The 25290-nt window shown below is 38.3% G+C and overlaps 1 pseudogene; it reads right to left on the reverse strand.

Moving 5' to 3' along the window:
* Positions 1–876: 876 nt before the first annotated feature.
* Positions 877–1678, reverse strand: LOC116817665 (bifunctional heparan sulfate N-deacetylase/N-sulfotransferase 4-like; annotated as a pseudogene).
* Positions 1679–25290: the final 23612 nt, after the last annotated feature.

The raw sequence follows: 25290 nt of genomic DNA on the forward strand, positions 1-25290 counted from the left end.
AATTCTTACCCATGTAAGAAGCCCAATTTTCACATGATTAGTCCTTGAGAAATCCCATTATTTATTGTTTGACTAAGGATTACTTACATGGGTAAAGGCTGAAGGTTGGTTCCTGAGTAATGTTAATTTTGTTAAAATTAACTAATGTGAGAATTTCAAGGTGCATATATATGATCTTAACCTGAATAAAATTGAAAATGTTACCTCATCTTTATTTTTAGCGAACTACTGTAAAATGTGCACATCTTTTTACATAAGTGAAGCTGTCATTAGCTTATGAGAACTCGGCACAACAAACGTTCTTATATTTTCACTGCAATTTTTTTTAAAACCTAATAGCAATGCTTCAATGATATTATCTCTAGGCTCTATGCGATCTTTATATTGAATGAATAGCAACCTGAGTACAATGTTTATCTATTTATACTCAACATTTTGTGTAATTTTATGTAATTTGTTAAATGTATGTAACATTAATATGGACAGTTCCAATCTTGCTTTTATTGAAGTCAGAGGGGGAAAAAAACCATTTATTTCAACAGGATTTAAATTGCATAGATTAATTTATTCTGGTGACAGTAAGAATACAGAATTTTGAACATTACAATTTATCAGAAACTTAACTGTATGTACATAAACAGAATGTAAGCAAGGATGTATGACTTCTTAAATTCTAGATACAGCTAGGTAAGCAAGGGCCAGATCCTCAGCTGACCTAAATAGACAAACATGAAGCCGAGGAACTGTGCCTTTGACATTACTGCTAGAGGTAGTCATTGTATGTATAGTTCATAGTTCACAATCACTGCTTGACACTATATTTTTTGCAGTAAAATGTACTTACTCTCTAAGCCATGGCAATTAAGGTTATACTCTTTAATAAATTCTTGTTCTTAGCATCACATTCTTGACATATATCCTCATACCTTCTTTCCCAAAAAAGATGTCATCCATGTTCTCAAGGATGTACCATCGAAGGACAATGTGAGCTTTTTCCCTGACAGGAAAGAGACAGCATCTATAAAGATCAGCTTGTGTAGCCAAAAGTTCAAGTTGTTGTCAAAGACAATTCGCTGAATCCCATCATGAGGTCCCAAATCTCAAACAACAGTAGCATGTAAAATAGCTCTGGAAATGTCTTGTGGGACTTGTCCTGCTGATTTTATTTGAGCTAGTAAGATTGATTAATGGGAAATGGTTAATCTGGAAAATTGTCCAGTCTTTTCCAGCCAGTGGACCCATTACAATTTCTGAAGCTTTGGTACATGAAGTAAAGGAGAACGGTGGTTTACACAACAGTCCTTAAGGCTTAAATTGTTATACAGGTGCAATGGAAAGCCTTTTATGTGGGCACTAAGCAAAATGTCCTCATTGGCTTTATGAAAACCAGCCATGCCAACACTGTAATCCACATACGATCTGTCCAAAATGTCTCAGTGCAATAGATCCATATTTACAAATTTTAAAATATTTTCCATAAATAGTGCATATTTCCCCTTCCTTTACTGATAAGACTTGGAATGTTACCTTTGCCAGTTGCAGTTTCCATGTTATACTGAAATCTACTGGATTCTAGGATTGTAATAATGTCCTGTCTCAGCTGTGAATACTGGTTGTCCACCAACACCAGGACCAGAGGATCAGTTCTAGATCCACCAATGGGTTGATCTCTTTTCATTTCAGGTAGACAGTACAATAAAAATCTTGATGTCTCCACATTCCAGTTTTGGGAAAGTTTTAGAAACTTCTATTTCTTGCTTGTTTCCATTGCACAAATACTAAACAGAAACAACAATGCTTGTCATACAACATAAGGCCAAAAGACCAATCAGTCTTCAAACATGTCTACAATAGTGATTTCCAACCTGTGGTATGTGGACCCCTACAGTCTGCAGACTATGCCTGATATTTCCAAAGGGGTCTGCAAGTCCATTCAAAAGTTTGTAGGGGTCTGTAAATGAAAAAAAGTTTCAAAACCACCGGTCTAGGAAATCTGACCACAGAGTTCACGGTTTAGGACTTTCACCCTGCCTGTCTTGATAATTACCTGTGTTTTGAGAGAGGAAGGACATGTTTTGAAAGCAATCTTAACAGCTCGTGTAACCATTGCAGTAAGTAACTGATGTTTGTTCAAGTGAATTTGATATATTATCCATAAGTCCTCATTTTCAGTTAGCTGTATGCTAACTATGCATGGTATAGTACAATCTCTAAACTTGCTATATGATGTTGTGATCATTACTATATCCATTACCTGTTTAATTTCTACCTGATATAGTAACTTAGAAGAAGAATTCAGATTTCCAATGGCAATATCTGAAAAACAAAACAAAACAAAAAAAACCCCACACAACTGTATTCATATTGCAAATAGATTAAAATAATCAAATAAAAAATGTAAAGTCTGCTCATTTACTGAAAATCAAGAGTAATAGCTAAGATACTAACTAATTAGCTATAATGAGACAAAACAAATTACAAGCAGTTTGAAGTTTTATTACTGAATAGGAGTATACAAAAGATACTGTAGCAAATCTGTAACCACCTAATTCTTAATGGAGGTCACTATTCAGCACACTAAAGCCCTGATCCAAAATTGACTGACTTCAATATGACCCTTTATATTGACTTCAATCAGGCCGTATGGCCGTTTGGAACTTCATGGCAGTAGTGATGACACAACCCTGGTCCCGCTGCTCCAGAAACATAGGGCTTGTAATACAGGGAAAATCTTCATTAGCTGTTGGCATTAGGGACGTATGACTAAAAGTTTAGTAGTTTTGAATCCATCCAATAGAAAGAAGAGGTATATACACATTTACACTAACTTACAGCAGGTTTAAAAACGGTGAAAAAGTTATGAAATGTTTGGATTTAAAATAAAAGTGGCCAGCTCTGTACGCAGGTCAAAAAATGGAAGAAATTTTAACTACACCCTATCCAAAAACCCTGAAAAAAATTATTGACATTTGAAAAATTCAAACCATGTTGACACTAATCAGCTCAAAAATTTATTATTGGGGCTACCACAGTAGAGATAATAAAGTACTTAATAATTTGTTAATTCAGTCCCACTAAAATATAAAAGGTGTCTCTTTGGGACCCTTTCTTCACGGAGTCCATTTAAAAGACTCAGCCACTTGAATGATTCAGTTTTCTATTCAACATGATTTGCAATGCATCTCACCCAGACCCAACAATTAAACCAGGACACACTGAAGGGGAAAGAGAGAAAAACTATTTCTCTGCTCTCAAACCCTACAGCAGCAGCTCAGTACAGTGCCCCCACTCCTACCCCTTTCAGACTGTTCTTTCTGTCAGTATGTCTGTGTTTTAGGCAGAGACAATTCATGTAACTTTTGAAAGTGCTGAAAAGTACCAACTGAAAAGGAAGTGGGACCAACCTTTTTAAAAGAAAGCAAAGAGTATACATGTTGGTGCATGCACCCACACATACAATATTATTCACGGCCTTTAGATGGATAGATCCATCAGACTGGAAGGGTAGTTCCTTGTTAGCTGTTTATTTGAGCCCTAGGAATGACAGAATGTAGACTACCATGTGGAGAACTGGCCACAGTCTGATACCATTTATACCAGTGTAAATTTAGATTAACTCCATCAAATTAAATTGAGTTATATCTGTGGGCAAGTGACATCAAAATTTGGCCTATGAGGATGTTACATATGAATATATTTTGTTGGAAGCAAATTCGGAGATCATGCATTCTTCTCACACCCATGTGATTGATTAGGCACTTCCCAAGGATCTTCTGGGTCTGTCATGGTGCTGTTGCACCATTTGCTTTCAGATTTAGACAGCTTCTTAGCAGAGACTTATAAATGTCATTTGCTGCTACCAAGAGAGACAGCTAAAGACGTCCCCTGAACAATGGAAAGCCTTCAGTCATCTGGAAGAGTGAAGTAGTGATTCAAGATTGATGTGTAACTAAGTGAGATAGGGCCTGCAATTAACCTAACGCTTTTCCAATTCATGAAAGCTTTGTCTTTGTTTCTGCACTACTCATGACTATGTAAACATTCTAAAATTAAACATTTTTCTTTACATTACAAGTAAAACAGCAAAAAAATATGACATATTTGTAAGGAAAAATATAAATGGAGCATTAAAGCTTTGGCAGTATCAGCGGCAGTTCTATTATTTTACTAGATGTTATTTGTTGATACTGTAGATGCTCCTGATAGATTTTAGCAGAAAATGAGTCTAGCATGCATGGATTTCAATACTATATTTCAACAGACCTGTCTTACATAGTTGTCAGTTTTTTTAATTGGTGGCTGGACTTGAGTAGTAAGGTGGTAGTTTTTTTAAGTGGAAAGCATGCTTGTTTTAGGGGCAGAGGGCTCTTGAGAGTATAATGATAGAAAGAGAATTAGCAGCAAAAGTACCTTAGCCACAAGCATCATGGTGAACAGGAGAAAAAGGCAGAATTTAAATCAGAAAGGAAACTCTAGAAGCTGGAAAAATGCTCATTGTATTATATCAGAAAGTTAATGGGAACACTGTGTGATTCTTTAACCTTATGAAAGATACCAATATATCTATTGGAGGGGCAAGGTATTAATCCAAAACACAGATATACAATGGGAGGGTGGAAATAGGACACAGTAATGCTGATACAGACTTAGGGGTGACATAGGACTAATAATGAGATAGAGAAGAAGGCAGAAAAGCAATTGAAAAGATTTATATATATATCTTTCTTCAAAGCAACTTTAAACCTGGGAATATCATTGAGAATGCTCTGGTCTCATTCATCAATGATCACCTCCTGCCCCGGGACCATGGGCTCTGCATCAAGCTGGACCTAAGTTTTGCACCAAGACTTAACGTTCTGCAGTAGTTTCAGATTAAAAAGAACAAACAAACAAAAAAACATTTCCATTCAATTAAAGATGATTATGAGTAATATAAGGATAGTATTCTTTGTGCTATTCAAATTGGAATTAAATAGCTTGTAACTATGTGTAACTATTAATTAATATGGACAGTTCCAATTAATTTAATAGTTAATTAAATAGTTTGTTACTCCTAAAGTTGTAATTTTCAATGTGCTGCAGTCATTAGTATTGAAAATACTTAAATAAATAATATAAATTATTGAGGGAAGCAGGAGGATTGGGCATCTGGATATGAGACAGTTGAGCATTTTGCAAAGGTATGAGAGGCAGTTTGCATTTGTAGAACAAGCACCTTAATTGGGTATTAAAATGACAGCACTAAAATAGTTAACACAACAATGAAATTTGCATCTTTAAGTCTTAGAGTCAATATCACATAAGAAAGACAGTTCACACTTCTCAGATATATTGTTTCAGGTTCTAAGAAAGACATCACTGCACTAGTTTATTCTCAGTTTATTCATAAACTTTGATTCTATATCACTGTTCTGGGAAAAGGTAGATACTTCAGTAAATTCTCCAGCAACAGGGCAGCTCTCATTCTTGTGTCCTTGTGCCACAGGACTGGTGAGAGCTCATCACACAGTCCCATGAATGTGGCTTTCCTCATGCAAAAATTCTGCAGCCATCGCTCGTCATCCCAGACTGTGATCCCACCACTCAATGCTTGTTTCCTGAGCCCAAAAGCAGTCAACACCTCCGTGAACGCCACGAGCAATCTAATGTCGTAGCTACTTCGTGTGATGAGATCTCTGTCGAGCTCCTCTTGCCTTTGCAGTTTAAGGAATAATTCCACTGCCACTTGTGACGTGTTGGTGAGAGCCAGCAGCATACTGGTCAGTAGTTCGGGATCCATTCCTGCAACCCAAAAGAGGCAGAGCACGCAGTACACATACCTGTGAAAGATGGCGCCAAATGCGAATGGAAGCACAGGAATTGCTGTGATCCAAAGCAATGCATCATGGGGCATTGGGACTGGACCCAGGATGTGCAGCAAACCGCTCCGCATTCTCACAAGTCTTAGCAGCAAAAGAGAAGGAGGTGCTCTGTGGGACTAGCTGCTCAGAGTGCACTGCTCCAAATAGCGCTGCAAGTGCCAGAAGTGTGAACATACTATTGCTCATGCAGCTGTCAATGTGAACACACAACAGCAGTTTTCCTTCTGTGATCTCTGAGTGGTGCTGTAACTGCTGGTGCTGTAACTATGCCAGTGTAGACAGAGTGACCAGACAGCAAATGTGAAAAATCGGGACAGCGGTGGGGGGTTAATAGAAGCCTATATAAGAAAAAGACCCAAAAATCAGGACTGTCCCTATAAAATCGGGACATCTGGTCACCCTAGTAGATGTGCCCCCAGTCCGGGTCAACAACACAGTTGTATCATCTTGACTGAAATGTGTGAGACTGAATTGATTAAATTAAACTGGTTCAGCTTTGTATGTGGACACTCATACATTAACTTAAACCAAGTATAGAGGAGCTTAGCTTGTCAAAGAGCTAACAGGGGCAAGCCAAACTGATGCAAGCCAATTAAAACATACACACACATGTTGCAACAATTGAAGTAGCTCAGTGCAACACCACTCCTTTAGTTAAGCTAGTGCAACTGTTGTATGTCTGTTAAGCCCCAAGAGAAAACCCCAAAGGTGATATTTGATTATTGCCCTGAGAGAGCTCTCCTGTAGGCTGCCACCAAGTTGTGGTTTTGTTACTGCCATGGAAGCAGCAGTGCATATTTGGAAGAGCGAATCTCTAAAATCTGAAATTTGGTCTAAGGTGCCAGATTGTCTTGAGTGGCCTCTGATCCTAGCATGGAGTTTGACAAAAGATGTTTGTATACAGTAATTTTTACCTGGCTCTTGGCTAAAACAAATTTTGAGCAGTGGAGCTGTTTTAGTCAGGCTACAAAGTAACCATTCTGAAAAATAGTGTCACATGCCTCGAATCTTTGACAGGACAAGTTTTTGGACTGATACCCTGAAGTGGGCTAGGAGCACACAGGGCATCCTAGAAAACTAAACAGGCTAAAATAAAATGTCTGCTCCATGGAGTAGTTTTTGCAGGCTGGAAGCACTGTATAGACACCTCCTAAGGAGCTGCAGCATATTTCGGGGTGAACATAATCTTCTTATACTCCTAAAACTTAGGTCATCCTACATTGCCTTGGGCTGTGAAAAATTTCACATCTTTGGATCTTAGGTCAACCTTATCTCCACAAAAAGAACAGGAGTACTTGTGGCACCTTAGAGACTAACAAATTTATTTGAGCATAAGCTTTCGTGGGCTACAGCCCACTTCTTCAGATGCATAGAATGGAACATATATTGAGGATATATATATACACATACAGAGAGCATGAAAAGGTGGGAGTTGTCTTACCAACTCTGATAGGCCAATTAAGTATGAGAAAAAAAACTTTTTGAAGTGATAATCAAGATAGCCCAGTACAGACAGTTTGATAAGAAGTGTCTCCACAGTCAATGCAGCTAGGTTGACAGACAAATCCTTGCATTTATTTACTTATCACCCCTCATAGAGGAGGATTTACTACAGCAATGGGGAAAAAACAACCTTCTGTTGCTATACTGTCTAACGACAGTGCTACAGCAGTGTAGTTGAAGTGCTGCAACTGCCACTAATAGCACCTGTAGTGTAGATATACCTTTAGGTTAAGATACTGGGCAGTAATTCAAGGGATCTGAGTTTGATGTCTGTGTCTACTACAGATTCCCTGTGTGAACTTAGAAAAAGCCCATTGGAGCCTGCTCCAAAGCCCATTGAAGCCAATGGCAGATTTTCTATTGGACTTCAATGGGCTGCAGAGCAGCCCCCCAAATTTCTCTGTGCCTCAATTCTGCAACTGTAAAATAGGGATAATAGTAGTTCATCCCTATTTCGCAGAGGAGTTGTGAAAATAATTCACTAATAACTGTCAAGTGTTTATATCTGTGGTGAGAAATGCTACTGAAAAGTCTATTAATAAAAAATTCTGGCATAAAATTGAGTCTCATAATTTCTCTCATCAGGACAGGTAGCAGATAACATGCTTATATTGACCTTCAAGCAAAAGGATTTCAAGGGCTGAGAGAGAGAAAGTAAAAAGCATAACTAATTTCTGGAGATTATATATACTCTTTCATGTGAGAAACGCAATTCTTTCTTAATTGAGTTTCTTCTCTCTCTCTAGCTGCAGAAGTAGGAAAAGAAGAAATTCATACCATTCCCACAGGGGATCTAGAAACTTTTGCTTCATATCCTATCACCATTTCAAACCCATTTCCTCATTCAAAGTCTTACTATGCAATTATAGTCCCTTAAAAATGGAATTAAGATTGACAACATGTTTATGATCAAACCTATTATAGGTTTAATTGGAGTTGTCAATAGGAGACTAGTGAACAACATTAATTTTTCCTACTATCTTATCAGTCTACTGTTTTATTTGAGTACATAAAATGTTCTGTAATAAAAAAGTAGTTCTATAAGAAACAAAAACATACAAATTAGGTCAGATCCTCATCTGATATAAATCAGTATAGTCACACTAAAGTCAAGAATCTAGAACAATTTGCACCAGCTGAATTATTCATGTCAGTTCTGCTTAAGGGGTTTGTATTGCCATCCATAATGTTTGAAAACCTTCCAGGAAGGGTGGGGTGGAGGAGAGGATTATCATAGCAACACCCCAGCTGTACTTCACAGAATGTTTAGTTATAACTAATGCTGTGCAATGTTCTTTCAGAGACACTCATTATTGGTATTGCAAATAATGTTAAATATGATTAACTGATAACTGTGTCTATAGGTGCAAAGCTTATAGTGGAACCAAATGAATACAAGCTAACAAGAAATATATATTAATTATTCATATCAATAATTGTTAATGTAATTACAGTGACACCAACCCCCCAAAATAACCTTGTGAACCCTGCCCCCCGCCCCCAGCAACTCCCTTTTAGGCTAGGACCTACAATTTGAGAAATGCTGCATCTACTATGGAGACACTTCTTATCAAACTGTCTGTACTGGGCTATCTTGTCAGCAGTATACAAAACAAAGATGAAGACAATTCTTTCCTCAAAAAGCTTACATCTTAAAAGACAGACATGGAGAAGACAGTAGCACTGCTAATTATTGGTATATTTATACTTGTTTGTTTAGTTATTGCTGGATTTTGTTTTTACAGGCATTGTGTCAGAAGTAGGTTTTAGCACTCTTTACTAAAGATTTAGGATTTGTGTATTCAGCCTCACAGCGTGCACTAAAGCGTTGTACTGTAACTCTGCTAAAGTGTTGTACTGTAACTAAAGCGTTGTAATGTAGACTCTGCTAGCACGAACTAAGTACCTTTCTAAATCTCAGTGATAATGGACTCCTAAATATTTTGGGCAGTGGGTCTTATTATGCAGTCACTATATAGTAGCAATTTCCATTGAAGTATATACAATTTATTTATATGTTGTGATTGCCTAATCAACCTCCTGCAGTTTCAATTCAGTATTGAATCCATGAAACACAGATTTAATACACAAAAAGAACAAAGCAGCCTCTTTGATTTTACTCCTCTTTATGCTATGTACTGAAGAGAACTTATGTTGTTTCATTAGTTAAGAGACAGTTGATACTTTCAGTCAGCTTAGTGAGATACAGACTCAGCAATAGGGCCCTACCAAATTTATGACCTTGAAAAACGTGTCACAGACCATTAAATAGGTCTCTCCCTGTGAAAACTGGTGTTTTGTGTGCTTTTACTGTATACTATACAGAGTTCATGGGGGAGATCAGCATTTCTCAAATTGTAGGTCTTGGCCTAAAAGGGAGTTGCTGGGGGGGGGGCGGGGTTCACGACGTTATTTTGGGGGGTTGGTGTCAGTGTACTACCACCCTTACTTCTACACTTTCCGACCTGAGTGGCTGGAGAGTAGCAAATGTTGGTCAGGTATCGAGCTCTGAAGGTGGTGCCCTGCCAGCAGCAGCACAGAAGTAAGAGTGGCAACACCATACCATGCCATCCTTATTTCTGCGCTGCTGCCTTCAGAGCTGGGTGGCTGGAGAGTGGCTGACTGAGGGACTAGCTCTCCAGGCAGCAGCACAGAAGTAAGGTTGGCAATTCCATACCATGCCATCCTTACTTCTGTGCTTCTGCTGGTGGTGGCTCTGCCTTCAGAGCTGGACTCCTGGCCAGCAGCTGCTGCTCTCCAGCTGCCCAGTTCTGAAGGCAGCACTGCCGCCAGCGGCAGCAGCCCAGAAGTAAGGGTGGCAGGATCACAATCCCCACTACAATAACCTTGTGACCCTCCCCCACACACACTCCTTTTAAGGTCAAGAACCCTACAATTACAATACTGGGACATTTCACATTTAAATAGCTGAAATCATGAAATTTACAATTTTTAAAATCCTATGACCACGAAATTGAACAAAAAGGACCAAGAATTTGGTAGAGTCCTACTCAGCAGATATATACAAAGCTTGTTTAGCTTATTTTTCAAGGTAGCACATTTGATGGTTTCTCTCATTCTAGTTTTAATGCCAAGGGACATGGCAAGAGTAAAGGGAGAAAAGCAACCTTTCTTATATCCCTCTTTGAAAGCAGAACATAATTGTTAGCCATTCCATTCATCTGCAAGTAGGCAGAAAGATGGTAATATAATAAAGATATTTCCTTACTAAAAGGAGCCTGCAAACCGAAACCCTTTTTAATTAAATGGCCTCTCTCATCATGATCCAAACTAAGCATTCTAGCACCCAAGGATAAGTCGTGCTACCAGCTCTTTCAAATGACTAATTCAGCGAAAGCTACACCCAGAGACTCAGATTCCAACCTGATGGGAATGGAATTTTCACAAGGGATATTGGGGGGAAAAAAATCCTGCCCCTCAGGCCATGGGAAGCCCATAGAGCTTCCCCTTAGAGGCTACTTCATATGGCCAAACTGCTGGAAGATCAATAGATGCCAGAAAGGATCATTTTGATCATCTAGAGTGATCTCTTGTATAATACACAACCCATAGAATTTCCCATTAATAATTCCTGCTTCATTTCCAAGTCCAAGTCCTGCTTCAAATTCTGGTTGTGGGTTCTCTTTTGTTGGCAGAAAATCCTAATTTCAATCTGATTTGCTTGGATTGAAAATACTTGACATGCAATCTGAGATTTAATTGCTGCATAGTGTTTGGCTTGGAAATAAGATGTTACCTTCTATACTGCTAAAGATGGAATTAATGTCATATTTCAATGTATTATTTCTAGAGCTAAAAAAGGTATTCTCTAATTTTTTCCTCATTTTTGCTTCTTCTAATAATGGTTCTGCACTATCAACTATATATTAAGGTGATGACTCCACAGTATGTTCCCTGCATCTCTAGAATCAGCAGATGCTCCTTTATGAAATCTTTGAACATAGGTAGGCCTGCAAGGGAATTTGAGAAGGAGCTCAGCTAGGAAGTAGCTGCTTTCTGCAGTGTGTGCCCTCACCTACTTGGATATCTACAGGTTATGCATCTTCCCAGTTCTACTACAGACTTCTTGTGTGGCCATGGGTAAGTCATTTAGATTGTTTGGGTATGTCCACACTGAAATTAAAAATCTGTGAGTGGTCCATGCCGGCTGACAGGCACATGAGCTGTTTAATTACTATGTAGATGTTAAGTATCAGAGGGGTAGCCGTGTTAGTCTGAATCTGTAAAAGCAGCAGAGAATCCTGTGGCACCTTATAGACTAACAGACGTTTTGGATCATGAGCTTTCGTGGGTGAATACCCACTTCGTCAGATGAATGTAGTGGAAATTTCCAGGGGCAGGTATATATATGCTAGCAAGCAAGCTAGAGATAACGAGGTTAGTTCAATCAGGGAGGATGAGGCCCTGTTCTAGCAGTTGAGGTGTGAAAACCAAGGGAGGAGAAACTGGTTCTGTAGTTGGCAAGCCATTCACAGTCTTTGTTCAATCCTGAGCTGATGGTGTCAAATTTGCAGATTAACTGAAGCTCAGCAGTTTCTCTTTGAAGTCTGGTCCTGAAGTTTTTTTGCTGCAGGATGGCCACCTTAAGGTCTGTAGATGTTCAGACTTGAGCTGGAGGCAGCCCAGGTTCTAGGACCCTATGAGGTGGGAAGATCCCAGAACTCAGGCTGCAGCCTGAAACTGAACATCTATACCGCAATTAAACAACTCCTCAGCCCAAGCCCCATGAGTTTGAGTCAGCTGGTACGAGCCAGCCACAAGTTTTTAATTCAGTGTGGACACACCCTTAGAGCCTCAGGACTAGTATCCCAACCTTACAAGGCTATTGTGAGGATTCATACATTAAAGATCACGAGGCACTCAGATTTTACAATATTGGGGGCCATACAAGTACAATCAATAGCTATTTGGAAGGTAGTGTTGTTTCTTTAAACAGTAGCAACTGTGGTTTGCACAACTGTGGGGGAATTAGCCAATGAGGGAGCCATCCATGTTTTAGGAATAGGAACAACAGGACAGCTATGCAAGATTCACAGGTTTTGGAGATCAAGCTTCTGTGCTTTGCCCATTCCATGGGGAAAAGGGTACCAAGGAAAGAGGAGATAATAGAATCTCATGGAGTTTCCTGCCCTACTATCTATGAATCTCTCATGGAAGATAAAACAAAGCTGTGAATTACTAATTTTTAAGCAAAAATACACAAAATTATTTATATGTCCTACTTTGTGCTCTTAAAACACACCCAGACCTAGGCTAAGTGGGGTTTCCTAAACTGAGAATAAATCATATAGGCATTTTTCTGTTTTCTCAGAGATTCCTTTATACTGTATTAGAGAAGAAATAAGTCTCCAGTGCTGACTCATCTCTCTGGTTTCCATTAATTCCAATTTTATATGCACACATGAATAGTCATATGTCATTATAAGATCTATAGCAGTGAATATTATCAACACAAGGATCATATTTAAAGTTTAAAAAATTAATTTGTTCTGAAATTAGCTCTATGGAGTTCAGAAGAAAAAAAATTCAAGTGCCATGTCAATCTCCAGCTGCCCGAGTCTTTTAAAGTATTTTTATAGATAATATTTTGCGCTTTTGAGAGACATGTAATTTTAGGCACATGATTTATTGTTATCTATAATAAAATAAAATCTTCATTGACCAAATGAGGTTCCTGGGACCAGTGGTTAATGTCATTACAGATACTATGGGTCCTCCCTAGGCCACTTATGTTCTGCCACCAAACCTCATCTTTCAGCTTTCAAAACTTTTGGAAAAACACCCACGATGGTCCAGTGTTTTATCAAGTTATCAGCACACAAGGCAGTGCATAGTAGGTTAAATGAAGAAATTAAAAACCCTGCACCACTAACAGCTTCAGCAAATCACTCTTCTCTGTGAACACTTGAAATAAATAGCAATTTCCCATTAGGAATGCCAATGCCAGAATCTCACTTTTAAATGATTCCATCTACCACATAGAAAAACCCAAACCCGACAGTGGTAAGTAAAATCCAAAGTGGAAAAAAAAACAAAACACCTTGCACAGATATGGCATCTTCCATAGTGCCTACTCAATCTGGATTCCCTGCCTTTACTCTCTTGTGACAATGGAGAAATTTCATTTGCCAAAGTGGACTGCTCTACTGATTGTGTATTTTCATTGAGACAGTAACCTAGAACCTTGCTAGTTGAAGAATCCCATATCAAGGAACTTCATAGTTTGAACTGTACCTTTCTCAGATATCTGATGATATCCTGAGTATCCCAGTTAAGGAGGCATGAGTACATGCTGCTTTCTGGGTTATTTTTAGGATACCAAGAGGGATTCAAATAAGTAGCATAGAAGAGATTGATACAACATGACACTATAATGTGAACCCTTTCTATCGCCAATTCCCTGTCAGATTCAACCTCTAGTAATTTGTGGATCCAGTTTTCTGCAAACTGAATTTCCTCCATCCCCTTAGCACCATCTCTTACCTAATATCCTGAGATACTGATAGAAAATACTGTCCTCAAGATCTTCTGTGTCTTTGAAACTCAATCACATTAGCTTCCAGGATGTCCATTCTTTTTCATTAGAGAATACCAAATCCAGAGCATACATATCTCATCTTAGTTTTCCCAATTTCAGATTGGGATGCCACATTCAGCTTTAAAATATTCATTAGCAGATATCTTCTCCTAGATTTAAATACTGACATTTTACTTTAACTCATTTTAACTCAGGTTTTCAGACTAAGCTGTTGTCAGCAATACACTTATCGGCTATACAGCTATTACCATGGATGGGTCTGTGATGTACATTATTTTATTCACAACTGGTGAAAATAAATTCATCTCAAATAACATTTTTTTGATTTTTCTTTTTCATTTGAAATCAGAATTTACAGATTCCTTCATTCTCCTGTATTATAATTAAATATACAAGATTATGACAACCACATTTGTAGTTGTCTAGAAAATAAGAGATGGGTGGTGTCTTTGAGGAGGGACAACCAACCTCTAGTGCAATGTTTTTAGTGCTGCAATTAATAGTAGGAATACCAGCATAATCATACGATCACAACTTAATTTAGCACTGAAAATGTCTCAAATAGAAATACATACCTGAAGGTCATTCTAATTGTACAGCAAAAATCATGCAAAAATACTCCTGACTCCTCAAAAAACAAACAAACAACAACAAAACATAAAAATGAAAGAGGGGGAATGTGTTTTTGCAGGGAAATATGAAGATTCCTCATAGAAAATTGCTTCAAAGGAAAAAAGTAAGCTGCTACTGCTTACGGAGCTGAAGTAGATGTCCCCAAAGAGCACTTATCCACCACCAAAGAAGAGACATGTGTTTAACTTTACATACTGTGAGTAGTCCAAATTTAAGTTGATCCATATAGTTAAGAATATGCAAAGGTCTTCTCAGGATCAAGGCACAAGGTGGCAATAATAAATGATACTGAACAATAATATTATTGCTAGTTGCAATTCTGTCCTTAAAGCTAAATTTGAGAAGCTGGAGTGTAGACAGAAATGCTTAATAGCAAAATATTATAGTAGCAAAAGCTATTCAAAAATATGAAGAAACTGTCAGCAATAGGTATGTCTGCCTAATTAAGTTCCTTATCAGTGATGCTTCAGATAAAAACAAACTTGTTATTGTCGTCAGATGCTACCAGTGTGGTGCTCTGCTCTGTTCAATGTTGATATCACTCGGCTGCGTGCATGTGTTCCCTCTGTGTGCTGTCGCAGCTCTTCGAAGATAGCTGACACAGCAGACCTGAAAGGAACCCCCAATGACCACAGACTCTAGTAAGGTATGAAGGCACGTCAGCCGGGTTTATTGTCGAAGAGAAACACAGTCTCCAGCTCCCCGGCAAACACAGTCCAACGTGCTGCTAAGGTGCAGCTAGCCAGTACATATGTGCTCCCTGACAATGAACTCAGCTCAGTCAGTGGCGGGACTTTCCACTGCCCCCTCGGCTGGACAAAGACACCGCCCCAGGAATGCATTCTTATACACAGTACAAACAAGTACATATACCCCTGACATATTGAGGTTGCAACCCTCTACATAAGCAAGGTACAACCCCTTACGCAGTAAGGTGACGCCTCTCACCTTGTACAGTTCGTTGAACAAACACAACTCTATCACCATTCATATTACCCTTTTGGGCTCGTTGTTGGGATGGGTCCTGTTCCTTGTTATCTGTGTGGAATGTGCAAGTATGTGAATGTTCTGATCTCTAGTGTTCAGTACCTTTTAGGTATGTATCTTCTTGCAGCATCAGCCGTTTCCTTGCCAGCTTCTGTGAGCAGGGCCTGCCTCTGGCTCACAGCTTCACTTTGCTTTATGTTAGCAAAGTCTTGACCATTACTTTAGTTTAGGCCTCAGGCCTCATACTGGGCCTCTGATACCAAGGTTTGTATCTTAGGGCCTCTACTTACTACAGTTATGTTTTGGTTAAGAAATGAAACAAATAATTCTGATACCTAGATTGAATACATTTTGGACAATCACTTAAACTATTTCCATGGCATACATACTACTCTATTCCTCTTTGAGCTTTCTGTAACCTGAAATTTTATATTTACTATTCTATTTGGGCAGGAGGAGGAAGAGGAGGATGGCATCATGACAGTTATATTTCCCTAACTCTGTTTGATGCCATGTTTATGAAAAATGCTTTGCTTTTACAAGCATTTCAGAACAATGGGAGAATTCCTTCTCATTTCTGAGTCTCCTGGGATTAAAATATTATCCCTAGTTTTAGAATTCTTGAAAGTCTAGACTGTGCATCTGTGAATTTTAACATTATCAAATATTAAGAGATAATTTACTGGCAAAACTTCTATTCAAATGTCATCCAATACAATATAATAAGGATTTATTCCATGCAAAATAAAGCAATGTAAGAATGAGAAGCTGGTCAAAATATAGAAAACAAACAAATCTGCAAAAACGTTCCAGGAAACTGTTTTTCCTTTTAGTGTGTGTGTGTGTGTTTGTGTGTATCAGTGTCAATATTTTGACATTTTCCGATCAGCTATAAAACAGCCTTACATTCAGTAAATTATTGATTATACAACTGCTGGCCCTAGAGACAGAAATAAGAACCAGCCACAACAATCCAGGTTGGTATGTGGATGCACAGAAGAGAGGTAAATAGCCTTCCTCCTATACAGTTTGCATAAGCACCAGCCACAATTGCAGCCTGGGTGTACTGTAGTGAGCAGGCTGCAACATCCTAAAGACAAATCTATGGTCTGGGTTTTAAGTAACACATTACTTCTATTTTGAAGACCGTTTCTCCCTTCAATCTGATTTGACTAGAGGAGCCCTCTGGGCATGCATCTTCCCTTTGCAACATGGAAAGTTTATGGCTGCCATCCTGGCAGCTTGCTTGGCCCTGCATAGGTGAAATTTACTAGGAGCGCCATAAAGCAGGTGATTCAGAGTTCAAGGGGATGGGCTTGGAGCACAGAGAAGTTGGTCTATTCTGTGGCTCGATTTCTATGTGGAAATCCAGGCAGAAAATACAGCTGAGAATTGTTACTTCCCTGAGGGTCTCCTCTGTGGCTATACCTGAACTGTTCCAAGTGGACCCATCAGATATCATGGAAAGGAAGCCAAGCAAGACTGTAGTTGTAACTATGGGATTGAGAAGGGATGCAGTTTCAAAAACCCAAAGCTATTAAACCATCACATTTGAGGAAATCTGTAACAAAAAAAAAATTTTTTTTATTCCCCTCTCTTAGTGGCCTCTTGCATTTTTCCCCCCATGGGAGGGAGCAATAGGGAGGAAGTGATGTAGCCCTTTGTCAATATTTTTCATTTTTACTGACTGAATTTTTCTCTTAGAAGACAGGCTCAAGGCTTGCTTGAGGGCAGCAGAGGAAAGTGAAGGTGTTTTGTTTCTCTTTGTTTGCTTTCTCCTCCTTCAACCACATTTTTTTTCCCATTTGGATTCTCTCTTTGCAGCACAAGCACATCGAAACTGACACTAAACTGTCACTTTCAGACAGTGTTTCACCGCAAGATCCTTGTCTCCAATCAGATATTTTCACTCCCATTTCCCCATAGCACCACTTGTAACACAAATTGCTTTTTTCCAAAAAAAGTTAGTTCTCAATCACCAGGAGCTACAGTCAATCCCAAATCCTTTTCTTCAAAAGGTCTAGGGAGGTGCAACTACGTTAATATGTTACACAGTCGGAATCTCAGCTGTTGCCCAGACAGACATAAAGCCAACTTTGTTTCCCTCAAGCCCATTTGCTCTAAGCTCCTTTGCATTACACCACAGTTTGGGTTGGCAGGAGTCATGCTGCGGATCAGTCTTGCTCTGAATTGCATTTGGCTGTCTGCAGTTCCAAAGCAATGTTTGGCTACTGTGGATCACCCCATTTGCCCAGACATGTCTTGTTAGGATTGGGAAGAGGGTGACCTAGTTGCTGCAATGGTGGTCCACACTATTACCTGGGTTTTCTCGGAACCCAAAACAGCGGTAACTTAACTGGTTCTCTCTAGGTGGTGACAGGAATAAATCAATGGAACACAGTACTTCTATCTGATGAAAGAGTGATATAAACCAGAGTGCTTTCATCTAGAACTACTTTCTAATTTGATCTCAAGCACACACACATATGCTGTCACAGTAGCATTAGAGCATTTCAAAACAAGTATATTTACCTAGAGTTCAGAAATGGTTTTGAGGTATCAGCAGCCAGCCTTCCAGTCGTGCCACCTTCCAGCTAGCTGCTCAGGAACTTAGCTGTCCAATCCTTGCCCAAAGAAAGCTTCCTCAGACTGCTCCAAAGCATATTCTTTCATCTAAGCACATATCCTATAGTGACTCCTAGTGGGTCACCAATTCTCCTAATTTCAGCTAAACTACTCATTATCTCATCAAAAGTTTTCTAGTCATAACAACAATATGTCAGGGGCATTAAAACTGAGGTTGCTATTCACTCACTCTTTTCCATGCTTGTTAACTTTCTGCCCCATCCTCCCATTCAGATTAAACTGAAAATATGCAGCTGTCTGACCTTGTCTCACAAAGGACTAAGATTTTCCTAGCTATGCAATGTTTGATTTTCAGCTAGCAGTGGCTGAACATACAAAATTGCTGACTGCAGTACTGTCAAATTCTGGGGTACATGCAGGAATGTCAAATTCTGGGGTAAAATACACCACTCAGGAGATTTCCTCATATACAAGGAAATTCTCAAAGTCAGGTGAAATGGCTTGCCAGGGGCCTGACACAGAGCAGTTCAACGAAACCAGAATGGATTCAAGAACTGGGCCCATAATGTTACTCTGCACTTATTGTAAAACTTTTCATTTAAGGATCTCACAGGAAATTAAATATAACATTGTCAAGTAGGTAATTAACATCATTAGGGCTCATATTCAGTGTAACTCATTAATTTCTATGTAGCTCATGAGAGTATTCACCACAGGTTTGCTCAATTTGCAAGTAAAACTTGCTTTTTCTAACAGTCACAAAATGACTTTGGAATCTGACAGTCAAATTGGATTCTTTCCATCTCGTGCAACATCACCAGCACTTCAGGCCCAGTTATGCCTATGGAGACACCCATGCAACGTCACTGGCTCCAGATTATGCCTTCAGTGACACCTTTTCGAGCTACACTGATGGCTAATGCAGTTTACAGGAGTCACTGAAGGGATAATCTGAAGACGATGATGATTAGATGTTGCTAATGGCATAAGCTCTATTACTGGTGATGTGACAAGAGATGGAAAGAATCAAATTTGACTGTCAGAGCCTGGGGTGTGTCTATTGGGCACACAGTTAAAAAATCTTTTTACTTGAAAACTGAGCAAGTTTGAGGTAGAAATCATTGCACTACATTGAACATGGAAACCCCAGGCCACCACCCTTCCCCAGTGTCATTTCTACAGTCACGGCTCAGGATAGAACAGAACTTTCAGTATTTCCAAAATTGCAAAACTTCTATGCCAGTCTGCATGATTCGGTCAAAACCACATTCTGCACTGACCGTGTGCATTTGATTATATGTATTCAGTCTGATATAGTGTGCAGCCAACAAGAGTCTTGGGGGACCAGATTTGAAGTTTTAATACCAAAAGTGGATGTTTCATATATAATCTATACTGTGAAATGTTTGATTGTATTTACTGAATATCTTTGAATGCTGAATTGATCTGGGTCTGGTTCATCATTATTCTGTGGCAAAGCCAACTAGAAAGAAAAATATCATTTTGATGTAGTGAATGCTACTTGACCTTCCATAGTTAAAACACTGCAGACTTTAGAAGTTTGTTTATTCCTAGAGCGTTTATGGTGAGTGCTATTATTAAATGGCAAGAGCAGCTTTTAACAGACTCCTATTGTAAGAGTTCCAACTTCTTTGCTATGTCGTTTCCTTGTTTTCTTCAAATTCCTCCACCTCCAAGTGCGGAAACATAATTCTAATGAACTGTTATGGCCAAGATTTTACTTATGCAACCCCCTTCCCTCCCTAAGATATTTTAAAACATGGTGTCATTTGCACATTGGATTACACTCACCATATCTGGCAATAAATATGATGCCATACAGAGTAATAAAATTCTATTTATTGCGGGTAGCACATATTGACTTTTGTGCTTTTAAAACTGCAAGCATGGCATTGATTTAGTGTACATTTTGCATGTAAAATTATCCATCCAGATTTGCTTAAGGCTACCCATTAGTGTGGTATTGAGTGACTATAGTTTCTGTATTGTCACTCATTGATTAGTAAATTATGAAGAATTTTTTTATTTATTGTTTTGGAATATGTTCTGACCAAATTTTATCTTCAGCATAATGCCAATATACTACATTTATAACAGCAATATGTCTGCAAGTGTTATCATAATGTACAGTGACTGTACGATCAATAAGGCTACTATAATGTAATGTGCATGCTATGTAACAGTAATATCCCAATAATGTTACTGCCAGTTCACTTTCTCTTTGATGTCACTGTAATGCCACAGTAAATTGTTGTCTGCTGTTTGTGCATAAATAAATACAATATAAGCAATAATGAATGCCCAATTGTATGAAGCAAGGTAGTAAGTTCATCAAGAAGCCCTACAGACCAAGTAAATCAAAATGAGCCATGACCTTTCACACATGGACACTTGTTCTCTGATGACAGAAAAAGGACTATGAGTTCAGGCACCAGAGGTTTGTCAAACCAAAGAAAGGGTATTGGATTGTTTAAGTTTCCGTAAAGAAAGGCTGCCCTCCAAATTCCAATACTACTTTGTTTCATGAGAAAACATTTACCTAAAAGTGAATGAGTATAAGCCTTGCTCTGTAGTTGCTAGTCTTTTGATACAGTAGTGGGAAAGATGAGGCAGCCAGGGACTTAGTTCTCGGTAGTGTTGGACTAACATACATTGCAGTCTGGACACAATGCATGTGCACCAGGAAGCCTGTGACTTTGTCAAGGGATGTGGCCGGAGCAAAGAAATGACTCCTCCTTTGGCATTAAGTCTTTTACATACTTTTCCTCAGGTTTTCCTCATCTGTCAAATGGAAAACAACCTCAGCATACAGTGGTGTTTGAGGAATATTAATGAATGTCTGTAAAATTTTATGTGGATGCTAGCAATATGCTGTTTGGATCAGACCTATCTGCCTAAAGGGCACAACTGAACCACAGCATCCAAACAATCCTGAACTTGGAGGTTGAAATCAGAAGCCAAACTTTCCCAGTCTTTAGGGATGTTGAGACTGAGGCTACTGTAAAGGTAGATTTGAATAAACTATTCTACAAACCCGGAACAGGAGCTCAGAGCTAGAGCTGTGGCTCAGGCCCATTTCTTCTGTGAAGAGATGCATAGTACTTGCCAAAAGAACAATGATCAGAATATTAGACAAAATAGGCTTCATTGATATAGTTAATAATCCACTTCTATTTCATAACATAGTATTTAAAATTTAAAATTGTAATTTCAGGACAACCTGCTAATGGAGTCTAAAAAATTTTAGGAGCAGAGCTTCATCTAGTGTAAATTGTTAGGTACCAGGCTGTGGCAATCTTGCCTAGTGGTCAGAGTAGGTAGTCCAAGGAGGGAAACAAAAGTGAGGGTCAGAACCAGAGTCAAGCCAGAATCAGAGCCAGGAACCTGATCCAAGGATCAGAACCAGGTTACCGGGATTCAGGGAAGGCAGGAGCAGAGCTAGATCCCAGGTAGCAGTGAGTGTGGAACCGGACTGGAACACAGCAGGAGCAAACCCAGGTGCAGACAAATGCTTTAAGCACATAGGGCCCTAATGCTGTTGCTGGTATTAAGAGCAGATCTGCTGATCTCTTCAACCAGTCAGGTGGTTGGGCCAATCAGACAACTCAACTATGGCCCAGCTGCATTCATTAGACTGCCTGCAGGTTAAGCTATCAGGTAAGCAGTCTAGCTGTGGGCCCTTACACCTGACATATAGTTCCATTAGTTATATATTGGAGACAAAGTGATTGGTAATGATATAAAACAACATGGCTTTTTAACCATTAGATTAATTAACTTGTTTATCTGACCATGTGAGCTTTAGCACATTTCATTTACGATTTAAATCCCTTACCTATCAAAACATACATAGTGCTACTATATATATTGCAGATAAGACAGTGTGTGGACAATCACTGGTAAGAAACAGTAGCGGGCTAAAATTCTTCATATTTTCTTTACATATCTGTCATGGACTTCAAGTATTCAATGAACAACCCCTTCTGCTGTTAAATTTCAAGGTGTATTCTGGTTTTTGTTTGTTTTGTTGTTATTCAGTTTTGTTTTTCTATAACTGGAAAAAATACATTAAAAATCATAGTAACTGTGATTTCAACAAAGCATGAGTGTTACAATAATGAAATTCAGGCAAATAAGATGACATCATGTGATATATTTCATCCACTCGATCTATAGAGTTTCTGTGCCAAAATTCAATCAGAGAATACATAGGATAGTCTGATAGCCGAAGATAATCTGTATTAGTCATAAAACAACAAGAGGGAAATAGTAACAGTTTACTAACAAAACAGGAGATTCTAATTTACTATAGCTTTCTGAATAGCCTTGACTAAATATTACATATTACAATTTAGAGATCCTCAAATATTTGTTTGTAATATTAACAGGGCTCTGTGAATAAGAAAAAAATGTGTTAGTTCAAAGTATTGTTTATTACAAAAGTCATAATTCTCAATTAATCTCAAATGTTATGTGTGTATACACGCACTAGATGTTTTGACAGTGGGCACTTGAAAATACTTACGATGGACAGACATACAAACAGACACAGGTAAACAAGGAAAAACTAGCATTTGTTCGGCATTAAAGCTCAGTTCTGTTATAAAACATGACACCTCTTTACTCTCATTTGCTACCCAGGTGCATTCAGAATCGTACCTGATTACCGTAATTTACTAAAATATCTAAAATAAATGGCATCTACTTTTACTTTGTGTTAGCACTGCAGAGCTAATAGAGTGCTAAGAAAGTGAAGTGGATTCGATTTCTGTTTTAACAGAATTGTTGTTAACTGATTTCTTAAGGCAGAATCTTCATGATCAGTGATGCATAAGCCCGAGAAAACAAACAAACACACACAAAAAACCCTTCAGTTTTCAAATTCCTGGCTGAGTTTGTAAGGGTAGGAAGATCTCAGATATAATCTTTAAAATAATAAATTGAACAGAGATTCTATATGAGGTCATTCAGAACAATAAATATAAAAGCCCTGAATGCCATCTCTACAGAGTAACAAAAGGCAGAATCACAATTTAAGCTGAATATAGCACAAGAAAGGGAAGAAATTCCAGATAGTAAGACTGCTTTTACAATGTTAATATAGCCAAATTACACACATTATAAAGTTTATCAAACATCTGCTACCTGACTACAGATGAGATTCCTGACTTTGTATGAATTACCAGGACCTGGTTTTATGACTCCACCAACCCTGCTGATGTACCTGGGATATCAGAGACCTAAAGCAGGCCAGTAAGACGATGCATACATAGTTTTCCCATATGACTTAAAATGCAAAAAGTCTCCCCCACAAAAATGAAGATCCGGGGAAGGCCAGAATGGGAGAGGAATAAGGCAGAAGGCTGAAATCTTGGCTCCACAGAATTCAATGGCAAAACTCCCTTTCTCCTCATTAGGGACAGGATTTAACCCCAATTCTTTTTAACAGGGATTTAGCTGTCTTCTCTTTCTGTGTGTGCAGAAGTGTGTGTGACCCTGAAATTCCCCTTAGTCTTTGGGGCTTGAACTGTCATCATTGACCTGCTTTGGAAATTAGATTTCAACTTAACTTTCAGTCTACCCTATACCAGTATCCTTTTAACTAATAATCATTTGATTATTTCTCTTCATTGCTTTAGCTTATCATTGCCAGATTGACAATCATTACCATGTTGAAAAAAACAAACCTCACAAAATAAATAATTATCCTCAACCTGGGAGAAAGTCAGCAAATTGTAATTACCAGTGACAAACAGGAGACTCTAGAAAATTGGTATTTAATGTTATGTATTACATGTTAAAGTACAGCAGTAAAATTAGTAGCCCTGAAACTGATATATACTTTAACCTGAAATCACAGTGTCAAGCACTATTCATGTAAAATATCTATCAAGGCATCTAATTGTCATAAAAATCATTGTGCTTAATAAAAGTGACAAGCAAGACAAGCCTTACCTGACATGTTCCACTATAACACAAAAAGAAGATATGGAGCTAGATATAAAATACAAGCTAGTCAAAATTTCACAAGCTTGTGAACACACAATAGCTCTGGTGTCTGAGTTCACTGTCAAACAATAACTAATGAAATATTATATACTATAAGTGAAGGAATAGCGGTTAATTGCTTGAAGTGTGAATGATCTAATCAAGAGTAGGCACACAAATCAACTCATTTTGTTTTCATAAACTCTGAATGACCTCTCTATTACCGCAAATAGAGGGAGTTGTGCATGTGTGTTTATATATATATAAAAAGAGATGGAAATACTTGCTCCCCAACCCTCCCTGGGGACCTTCAGAAGCTCTTCATTTGGAGTACTACTGAGTAGCTGCCATAGTTTTGGAGGTGGGGCAGGGTGTGAAAGGGGAGGACTTCTCTGTGTCTGTGTCCCATCATGAATGTCACCATTTCTAAGAAGTGCCATTGGAAAGTATAAAGGGAAAAAGATATAATATGATGTTATTTGATAAATATGTCACTGTGTAACGAAATATTATCATAATGCATGCTCCTCCTGAGGTATGCATAATCTTAACTTTGTTATTTCTTAATTTATGAGTGCTTAGTTGTGTGGCCTAAATATTTTTTATTTTAAATAAATTCCACTTTAAGGTGAGTGAAGACTGGAGTGATTAGGTATCTTTACTGTACTTAATAATCTCCAGCTGGCACAAGTCAAACAATATAAAAATCTATATGTTTGGGTCTATGTATTTCAGAGGGATATTCCTGCACACTTCCAAGGATTTTGTTATGAGGGCTCTTATTTATAAAATTAATGTTCTTCAAAACTTTCCACATACTTTACGATACCCTGCCAGATACCAACCAGATATGTAATATCTGTGGAGGCCCTAATATTTGCAGTTTTAAATATTCCCAAACTGAATCGTTAGCTACTATTTTGTATTCCTGTTCAATGTTTTGCACATGAATTACTTTAAAACCATTCTGAGATTCATATAGGAATTTGAAATGATACAAAATGTAGTTATTCTCATGAGTAATTTAGGCATGTCATAAACATAAATTGCTACCTTCTTATTTTCTTTTTATGATTTGTGACATTAGAACGGATTACATGTGACATTAGAATGGATTACATCTGTACTGTTTTCTGCTTTGCGGATGATTTT

Source organism: Chelonoidis abingdonii, chromosome 5 (assembly GCF_003597395.2).
Source record: "Chelonoidis abingdonii isolate Lonesome George chromosome 5, CheloAbing_2.0, whole genome shotgun sequence".
In the NCBI taxonomy this organism is placed as follows: domain Eukaryota; kingdom Metazoa; phylum Chordata; order Testudines; family Testudinidae; genus Chelonoidis; species Chelonoidis abingdonii.